This window comes from Lactuca saligna, chromosome 5 (assembly GCF_052625555.1).
Source record: "Lactuca saligna cultivar CGN05327 chromosome 5, ASM5262555v1, whole genome shotgun sequence".
NCBI classification, from domain to species: domain Eukaryota; kingdom Viridiplantae; phylum Streptophyta; class Magnoliopsida; order Asterales; family Asteraceae; genus Lactuca; species Lactuca saligna.
This window is the reverse complement of record NC_136421.1, coordinates 293,067,766-293,079,327: the sequence shown is the minus strand read 5'-3', so window position 1 is coordinate 293,079,327 and position 11,562 is coordinate 293,067,766.

Genomic DNA, 11,562 nt, shown 5'->3' with positions numbered 1-11,562 from the left:
TGAGCTACGCCTACGCTATTTTTAATATAACTTTTATTTAATTATAGTAACGTTATTAGGAACTTATAATAAATACTTGGGCTATTATTATGGGTTATATAAGTATTTTTTTGACGCTTATATAATAATAATAATAGCTAGACTATTAATTAGTCTCGACGAATAATAAACTAAACTCTAGTGGTAATAATACTAGGTTTCGTCGAAGAAAAATTCTTTTTAAGAAGCGAAGCGCTGTCTGAGTTCGGAATCACCACCTTTTCCGGTGAGTGCATAGTTACCTTCAACTTACACATAGATATGAAGTATTTTATATAAATTACGTGCTATGTGTGCATATTATCTGAATACTTGCTATCTATGCTAGATGAACGTTGTTATACATGTTTTCAATGATTTAAACTGTATATGTATTTTATATCTACGAAAATGTTGGGGTAAAACATGGGTAGATGTAATAGGTGATGTGTGATAAAATGATGAGAGGCCTCGATGTTGTTGTTGTTGATCCAGTCATCTAGCGGAGTATAGATGACGACCACGGACTCTTCTAGACAGTCCAGTGGAACACTAGCAGGCTCGCAACCTGTAGGTGTTGTGAACGATGTGTTCACCGGTGTACTCCATCCCCCACATGGTTGCCTATTAGGACATTTATTGCTGAGGAATCCCCTTAGCAGTAGTGTCCGTCCCGATGATAATCCTTAGGCTAGGTCCCTTATGATAGGTGTTTAGGGACGTAAAGCGAGGATAACGGGAACGGGTAATCGGGTTATTGTTGATTGATGAAATTAATAAACTTATTTATTGTGGGTTGAAAACCCTATGTGCTCACCAGGCTCCCAAGCCTAACCCACTCAGTTTTATGCATTACAGGTAGTGGCGCATGAGCATAGGTGTGATGTTTTGGACGAGGGATTACGGATATAGGCCTGTAGATATGAAATAATGTAGTAAGGCTTATATTGTACTGTTTATACTTTTGATCTGTACGAACATGACATCCCGAGTCTTTTAATGAAATACATTTCTATGGAAATGCTTTTGATAAATCTTTATCATATTATTGTTTTGGGACAAATTTCACAACCCTTTTATTAAAAGATAACTCTGATTTTGAAATAAAGTATAAACAAAACCGGTCTTTTCTGGCCGTGATTTTGGGGATGTCACAGCAGCACCAAGCTCTAGTTGAGTTGCAGCCATCGAAGAAGCGGTTCAAACCCGTTGATTCATATTCTGGAGGACAGAGGGGCCATACATGTGGTAGGTGTGAGAAAACACATGGAGGAGCTTGTTGATCAGCGATAAGATTCCCCAACTGTGGCAGACATGGCCATTTCGTGAGGGATTTCCTATAGCCGCAACAACAGACCCCCTCGACGGGTATACACATTTATTACCATTGCGATCAGGTGGGCCGTGTGAAGGCCCAACACCCTATACTTGATGCTAGGCATATACAGACATCAACCCTGACTACTCTTCGTATCACAAATGTGATAGTATTTAGGTAAATATAAAAATAAACTTAAAACCCTTAGGTTTGCATGCAACCTAAATAATATCTATGTTTGCTCTATTGAACCTATAACTATGGACATCAAATAAGAAACCCTAAGAACCCTTGTTAATTTTCAAAAAACACAAATTAGGGTTTAGTATTACATACCTTAATTGTTATTGTAGTAAATAACAATGTTCTTGTAGATCTCTTGGAAGCAACCACAAGTGTCGTGCCTCTAATGGTTCACACCCAAGCTAGCAAGAGGATGACTCAAGAGGGAGGATAAGGGAGAGTAAAAATTTTCATCCAAGCCTTAGTGAAGAAAGGAGTTGTCAAAATATATGGCTAGGGATGGCCTTATTATATAGTTGAGGAATCTTGTCGATAAAGCTAGGGTTTAATGGATAAGCCTTAGATTGATTTACTTGGTGACGAAGTATCCCAATCTCCTTATCTAAGGAGCTTTGGACAAAATCTTCTAGGCTTGCCCTAGAGGATTTTCGTCCATCTCATCCCATGAGGTTCTAGATCCTTATTTCTTCAACTTTCAATAAATAACCAAACATTCTATGTGCTTTTATTTAATCCAATTAATCCCAAAATTAATTCCAATTAATTTCTAATTAATTATTAATTAAATAATAACTTTCTAATTAATATATTATTTTAATAATATATTAATAAACTTCTTAGTTTAATTTATTAATGAAATAATAAATTAACCTCTCTCTCTAAAAGTCATCTTGTCTAATTGATAGGTTTGAGGGTAACCCAAAAGGACCGTGCTACCATCAATTTAAGTATATACCAATTACAATTATGGTCTTAGACACCTAATCCAATGGTTTCCCACTTGGATAATTCTATAACTATAGCTGCTAGTATAACTTATGAATCGATCAACAAATTGTAGCTTCCAAAAGTTGTTGCCGAACTCTGACCCAGTCAGTTACTCGTCCTAAGATAAGTGATCGTATAATCCTCCGTTCCGCTAGACATCATTCGGACATGAGACATGAAATAGAATCAATCTCATTTTCCAAGACTTTGTTTCCCAATTTATGATTTGTTATGGCATAGAACTTCAAATTGAACACATCAATTTAGTCATCGTCGGGCTCGACACTATTAGTCAACATCAAATCAACGAGGGGCCCAAAGATATCGCTTTTACCGTTAGGGAAAAAGGAAAGAATAAAATTTGATTCATATGATTGCATCTTTTATTCATCAAATCATGCATGACAATACATTTTATTGCATCAAGTTACTAATGCGTTTACATATTACCAATGTACAACTGAGTTTGTAAATTATAACTCATATATCTCTGTTTCAAGATCAAAAGATATTATTGTCTCATAATTACTCGTGATAAATTCCATGAAGAAATTCCCTAAGGGTGGGTTTATCTAATACTTAAATCTCCATTTCTAAGTACTCATAAACATTGTAATAATTTTATTACTATGTCTAACTCCCTTAGACAATCTACAATCCAATTCACGATAGTTTTAATTTACTACTTACTTCCAAAAGTACGACCGAATGTGGAATTTGAATATTCATATTATTTGGGAAGTAAACATGGAAAGTGAAACACAATAATAAACTAATTAACCATGGTCTCAAAACGATTGAATATAAATAAAACTCTTATTATTTAATCACCATAATAATTAAAACTTTATTCATTGTATAATATTTTGAGTAATCAACTAACCACTTGAAGTAAGCATTAGTCATGTCATGTTATGAACATGCATACTATGTCTCTCTACGGTCATTCGTTTGTGAACAAATCAATTAGACATTATCCCAATGATGCTCATTTCACAATTCCAAATTCTTGTCACTACTAAAATGTATTGGAATGCCAACCTTACATGCATTGACCTACTGTGATGTCGAGGCTTCAAAGTCATAGAGACCGAGCCAATGATATTACAGAATGTTCCATTGGATCTTTGTTACTAGAAACAATTCCATGATAATGAAGGTTCAAATTCAAGGTACACTCCTTGAGAAAGTCTCTTGCATTAAAGTTTCCAACTCACATGTAGATTTAATAATCAACTCCCATTATGAGTTTTTTTTCCATATTCCCATATGACCATCAATTCTGATCAAGAATCGTCTCAATCCAGAATCATGTCACTATGGTCTGTCCAAATTAATATCATACTTCCAACTGTCCACAAGCAACCAATCTTCAGTTAACCTTAGAATGTTCTTGGTAGTTGCGGCTCGGCGGGGAAGGAATGGGAAATCGTCAAAGATGACTTCTTGGTTGTCGAAACGAAGGGCTAAATAGCACCAGTGATTCTCTGAGCCAATATGGATTTCCAACGCCTCGGGAAACTGGTCGAGATAGATGGCAACGCCTTTTTCCCCTCTTCCTTACCAGGAGGGCAATCTTCTCTTATGGCCTTCACTTCCCGCCCGGCCCGGAAATAGAGAATCCAACCCCCTTCTGATCCATTCATTTCTGCAGGCAGGGAGGATCCAGAGCTAAGCCTTTAACAACTTTAATCACACAAAATAATTCTAATCCTTTCCGTCTCTATGCTCAAGGCATTTGGAAAAATAGGAAAAAGTGAATATTATAGCATATGTGATCAATCCTATATCTGAAGCATATAGGACTCGATTTATTATGTCTCACATAAGGGTTTGATATTTTTTCAGTCTCTGCTATAATATTTTCATCTACTAAATTTCCTATGTTGAGTCATTTCAACAAGATATTCATACATGTATATGACTAAGTTCTATTAAACTATGCAATGTAAACCTTTAGGTTTGAAAAGAAGTATGAGTACCTTCTCCCTTAAGTATATTATAGTGAGACCATTCCCAAACTTTTCAATTCACAAATTGAAAAACTTTGTTCCCTACGAACAGTATTGTCAACATGCAATACTAACATAAAAATTATGCTCCCACTAGCTTTGACATGTACCAAGAAATCAATTAGATTTCTAGAAATCAATACTCTTGAATTTCTTAGTGAATTATAGATTTCTGTTACGTGATGCATCGATAAGTCTCCAACTAGACTTCTTGAGTTTATACACCTTCATTAGATAGCATATGCGTATGTCTAAACCCATTCATAGCTTATAATTATAAGTTTTTGAAAGTTCAAACAATTCATTGCCGTAATCATATTGTGAATTTGAGAATGAAAATAATACAAGAAATATCCATATTGATATTTATCAAACCCTTTAACATTTACTAGAAAAAGTGTTTCCTCGTAATCATTCTCATGAATTAGAGTGAAAACTTTGCCACCTAGATTTTATGATGTATACGTTCCCATCGATATGAATCTATAATTTCCAACCTACAATAATAAGACAAGGTTTAGGACAAAACCAAATTCAAATTTATCTTTCCTTCATGGACTAAACCCCCATAGTTTGATAGGGTTAAGGGCCCAATTATGGCGATGAGATGGTTGTCTGAAGTGGAGGGTTTTTTTTTCACGTGTTCTTGTCTGGAGGACCAGAAGGTTAGTTGCGCCCTGAAACTTCTACGCTTGGGGTCGAAGGACTGGTGGAAGCTTGTAACCGGTTCTTATTCACCTGAGGAGATAGCTGCAGTGACTTGGGGATAATTTATTGATATGTTCTGTGCAAAGTGTGTGCCATTGGTGGAGAGAGACCGTTTTCCCCAGGAGTATCTGTCACTCAAACAGACAACGAAGTCGGTGACAGAGATCACCAGGATGCTCACTGAGATGACTCTTTTTTTCCCTGAGTATGCTTCTTCCGCGCAGGTTCAAATGTCACGATATCTAAGCATGCTCAAGAATAGGATATCAGAGTTGGTGTCTACACAACAGTACCAGACTCTCTTGGAGCTTGAGTCTGCCGCTTGTAGGAGAGGGATTGAGATCGAGACTCAGGCCAAGGAGCAGCACCAAGCTCTAGTTGAGTTGCAGCCATCGAAGAAGCGGTTCAAACCCGTTGATTCATATTCTGGAGGACAGAGGGGCCATACATGTGGTAGGTGTGAGAAAACACATGGAGGAGCTTGTTGATCAGCGATAAGATTCCCCAACTGTGGCAGACATGGCCATTTCGTGAGGGATTTCCTATAGCCGCAACAACAGACCCCCTCGACGGGTATACACATTTATTACCATTGCGATCAGGTGGGCCGTGTGAAGGCCCAACACCCTATACTTGATGCTAGGCATATGCAGACATCAACCCTGACTACTCTTCGTATCACAAATGTGATAGTATTTAGGTAAATATAAAAATAAACTTAAAACCCTTAGGTTTGCATGCAACCTAAATAATATCTATGTTTGCTCTATTGAACCTATAACTATGGACATCAAATAAGAAACCCTAAGAACCCTTGTTAATTTTCAAAAAACACAAATTAGGGTTTAGTATTACATACCTTAATTGTTATTGTAGTAAATAACAATGTTCTTGTAGTAAATAACAATGTTCTTGTAGATCTCTTGGAAGCAACCACAAGTATCGTGCCTCTAATGGTTCACACCCAAGCTAGCAAGAGGATGACTCAAGAGGGAGGATAAGGGAGAGTAAAAAATTTCATCCAAGCCTTAGTGAAGAAAGGAGTTGTCAAAATATAGGGCTAGGGATGGCCTTATTATATAGTTGAGGAATCTTGTCGACAAAGCTAGGGTTTAATGGATAAGCCTTAGATTGATTTACTTGGTGACGAAGTATCCCAATCTCCTTATCTAAGGAGCTTTGGACAAAATCTTCTAGGCTTGCCCTAGAGGATTTTCGTCCATCTCATCCCATGAGGTTCTAGATCCTTATTTCTTCAACTTTCAATAAATAACCAAACATTCTATGTGCTTTTATTTAATCCAATTAATCCCAAAATTAATTCCAATTAATTTCTAATTAATTATTAATTAAATAATAACTTTCTAATTAATATATTATTTTAATAATATATTAATAAACTTCTTAGTTTAATTTATTAATGAAATAATAAATTAACCTCTCTCTCTAAAAGTCATCTTGTCTAATTGATAGGTTTGAGGGTAACCCAAAAGGACCGTGCTACCATCAATTTAAGTATATACCAATTACAATTATGGTCTTAGACACCTAATCCAATGGTTTCCCACTTGGATAATTCTATAACTATAGCTGCTAGTATAACTTCTGAATCGATCAACAAATTGTAGCTTCCAAAAGTTGTTGCCGAACTCTGACCCAGTCAGTTACTCGTCCTAAGATAAGTGATCGTATAATCCTCCGTTCCGCTAGACATCATTCGGACATGAGACATGAAATAGAATCAATCTCATTTTCCAAGACTTTGTTTCCCAATTTATGATTTGTTATGGCATAGAACTTCAAATTGAACACATCAATTTAGTCATCGTCGGGCTCGACACTATTAGTCAACATCAAATCAACGAGGGGCCCAAAGATATCGCTTTTACCGTTAGGGAAAAAGGAAAGAATAAAATTTGATTCATATGATTGCATCTTTTATTCATCAAATCATGCATGACAATACATTTTATTGCATCAAGTTACTAATGCGTTTACATATTACCAATGTACAACTGAGTTTGTAAATTATAACTCATATATCTCTGTTTCAAGATCAAAAGATATTATTGTCTCATAATTACTCGTGATAAATTCCATGAAGAAATTCCCTAAGGGTGGGTTTATCTAATACTTAAATCTCCATTTCTAAGTACTCATAAACATTGTAATAATTTTATTACTATGTCTAACTCCCTTAGACAATCTACAATCCAATTCACGATAGTTTTAATTTACTACTTACTTCCAAAAGTACGACCGAATGTGGAATTTGAATATTCATATTATTTGGGAAGTAAACATGGAAAGTGAAACACAATAATAAACTAATTAACCATGGTCTCAAAATGATTGAATATAAATAAAACTCTTATTATTTAATCACCATAATAATTAAAACTTTATTCATTGTATAATATTTTGAGTAATCAACTAACCACTTGAAGTAAGCATTAGTCATGTCATGTTATGAACATGCATACTATGTCTCTCTACGGTCATTCATTTGTGAACAAATCAATTAGACATTATCCCAATGATGCTCATTTCACAATTCCAAATTCTTGTCACTACTAAAATGTATTGGAATGCCAACCTTACATGCATTGACCTACTGTGATGTCGAGGCTTCAAAGTCATAGAGACCGAGCCAATGATATTACAGAATGTTCCATTGGATCTTTGTTACTAGAAACAATTCCATGATAATGAAGGTTCAAATTCAAGGTACACTCCTTGAGAAAGTCTCTTGCATTAAAGTTTCCAACTCACATGTAGATTTAATAATCAACTCCCATTATGAGTTTTTTTCCATATTCCCATATGACCATCAATTCTGATCAAGAATCGTCTCAATCCAGAATCATGTCACTATGGTCTGTCCAAATTAATATCATACTTCCAACTGTCCACAAGCAACCAATCTTCAGTTAACCTTAGAATGTTCTTGGTAGTTGCGGCTCGGCGGGGAAGGAATGGGAAATCGTGAAAGATGACTTCTTGGTTGTCGAAACGAAGGGCTAAATAGCACCAGTGATTCTCTGAGCCAATATGGATTTCCAACGCCTCGGGAAACTGGTCGAGATAGATGGCAACGCCTTTTTCCCCTCTTCCTTACCGGGAGGGCAATCTTCTCTTATGGCCTTCACTTCCCGCCCGGCCCGGAAATAGAGAATCCAACCCCCTTCTGATCCATTCATTTCTGCAGGCAGGGAGGATCCAGAGCTAAGCCTTTAACAACTTTAATCACACAAAATAATTCTAATCCTTTCCGTCTCTATGCTCAAGGCATTTGGAAAAATAGGAAAAAGTGAATATTATAGCATATGTGATCAATCCTATATCTGAAGCATATAGGACTCGATTTATTATGTCTCACATAAGGGTTTGATATTTTTTCAGTCTCTGCTATAATATTTTCATCTACTAAATTTCCTATGTTGAGTCATTTCAACAAGATATTCATACATGTATATGACTAAGTTCTATTAAACTATGCAATGTAAACCTTTAGGTTTGAAAAGAAGTATGAGTACCTTCTCCCTTAAGTATATTATAGTGAGACCATTCCCAAACTTTTCAATTCACAAATTTATCTTTTGTTTTGATGAAAACATCACAATTCCAATTCTTAATGTGTTAGAGTAAGAAAACATTATTAATCCACGTTTCACAAGGTGTTATAAACCTATTTAGTTTGAAATGAGTTTCTAGATACGATTTGTAGCTACTAGATCATGGCTCTACAACTTGATTTGGAATGAAGTATAACTCATCTCATGGTTGAACTAATTTTCAACCAACTCTGATTCCTCTTCTTAGTCATACAATTGTACTAGATGTTTTTTGAGGATCAATTGTTATATAAATCCACAATGACTAAGATGATGATAAAACATGATACTAAAATATTTTCCTTTCTTCTCAAATCAGAGAATCTTTTATCTTTCTGGCTAATAGATTCTTGTTATTCGTTCTGCTACTCTTTGAATCTTTTCAAAGTATCAAAATTATGCTTAATCTTATAAACACAATCATATTTCCTTTGTGGTGGATCTGAAGATTCCATATCAATATGTTTTAGATCCATTAGTTCTTCATTTGACTCACATAAACATTTGATCAATGAATTAGTTATAATTTTCCAATAAACAATATTCTCAAAAACTATACACTACGAATTGTACAACACCAGGTATCTGTCTAGTTGGTGATGAGATATATTTTCACTTGATCAATTGTGCAAATACCACAAGTGATATCAAAAGAACCAAATCCACAATTAATATTGCTTATATTAGAAATGTAACAAACATTTTCATAAATGCCATTGAAAGGAAATATATAAAATGAGGCAACCGAACATACCAAAAATTTCACTTTTATTGAAAATAAACAAAAATTTGGAACTTTTCCTTACAACGCATAAGATGAAAAACCATGTTTCTAAACATTTCTTAAGAGTAATAGCAATCTATTAAATTATTCTAAATCTTTAGTAGTAGCTCCAAATTTCGATCATCGAACCATGTGACTGAAGTCCATCTCTTACAATCAAATTTAACTCCCTCTACTTAAGCTTTTTTTTTTTCTCTTAGCTCATTTAATACTATCAAAATGTGATCATAACATCATGTATCAAGAGTCTATGAATATAAGCCTATAAACCAATGGAGTCAGATAATGGATATACCTCAAATAGAGTCAGACAACTTGACTTTACTATCTGTGAGATTTGTCAGGTACTTTGGGAAGCTTCACAACCAATGTCCCTTCAATTGGCAATAGAAACATATGGAATCTCTGGGGATTAACTCATGGAACTATCCTAAAGCTAGCATTTATCTTTACCATAGGATCTAACTGTTTGACCTTGGCCGACCCCTTTCCATTGGGAAGAGAAATATTTTTTGGACCACGTTTGTCACCATTGTCAATGTACATGGAAACTTTGGAATTAGACCCAATAAGCATCTCTGCTTTGGATGTGCTCTTCAGTGTTTCTGCTTCAACAACAATTAATATTTCGGTAAGATCAATTAGGGTCGCGTCGATGTTCATCATATGAAAGTTCTCAATAAAATGTTTATATGACTTTGGAATCAAAAGAAGAACCAAATCAATGGCTTTCTCCTTTGGGAAAACGACACCCATTCTATCCAACTTGTCAATGTACGATTTCATTTCCAGAACATGCGCATATACAGAATTTCCATCCCGATGTCTACATGCCAATAGGACTTGAGTAGTTTCATAGATATCAACTTGAGGAAAAAAACATCACGTTAGGAGAGTTACGTGAGGAGGAGGTGGAAGAAAAGTGATTTCTAGTTCCATCATTTCCTAAGGAAGGGAAAAAAACAATTTCACATTGACTTGAAATTGGAAAACCATCTCTAGAAGATTGAGGAAAACTATTTCCTTAAGAATTAGGAAGACCATTTCTATCTCCATAAGATGGTTTAAAAGTATGAGAAAAAAAGAATTCAAGTTAGTTGATTTTAATTCTTAATTCTTAATTCTTAATTATTAACCCATAAATTTAAATTAAGGCTTGGATCCATATTTTTAATTTGAACTTTAAAGAGAGATGTCGTAATCAAATTCGAATCTATTTTAAGTAGGTAAAGCTTTTACCTATTCTAATCTCATGAAACTCATAGATCTTTTGAGATTTATTGATTCTTATCAATGACATGTTTTATCTCGGATTATGCACTCACTTTTGTGACTAGGATGCCGATGGTCACAAACGAGATGTGAATAACCATGCGAACCCGCTTGACAACCTTGATGTCATTTACTATCTCATATTGATGTGTCAGTTAACCACACGTGCTCCATCAACAATGGTAATTTTCAAGATGTCCATCATATCTCCTTATAGTCCTTATTAGTGTGCCAGTTAACTACACACGCTCCACTAAAGACATATAAGACATGGTGTGCATTTTCATGGATTAGCATAGTTTTCATAATTTTCTAAAGTTACTAGAGTGAGATTTTATAAAAGACTAGTGCTTTTAATAGCATTATAATTTTAATGAGAATTATTTTTCTATCAAATCCGTTCGGTTAACGACCCTCCATCATACAAGAGAGCGGTGGGTAAGAATGGATAACCAACATTTTATAGGTGGCTTCTTTAAACTCCCGTTATAGTATGGCTTTGTGAATGAGGCGTATTATCAATTTGAATGACTTAGTCTTATACATATAGTAATAATTAATCTTTTAATTTTACATATAGTACCAGGTGTATTTTAAAACTATTCATAATACTAGGTTTATAATTTAAATTTCGAAAATTAATAATGAATTTAAATTTAAAAATAAACTAAATGGTTTAATATTTATCTACTAATTAACATTTATTTAAGCATATTAAATCAAATAAGGATTAACTAATTAAATTAATCAAATAATTTAACTCTAATCCTTACCCTCTAATTTTCGAAAATTAGGGTATAAGATTTATTCCAATTTTAATTATTT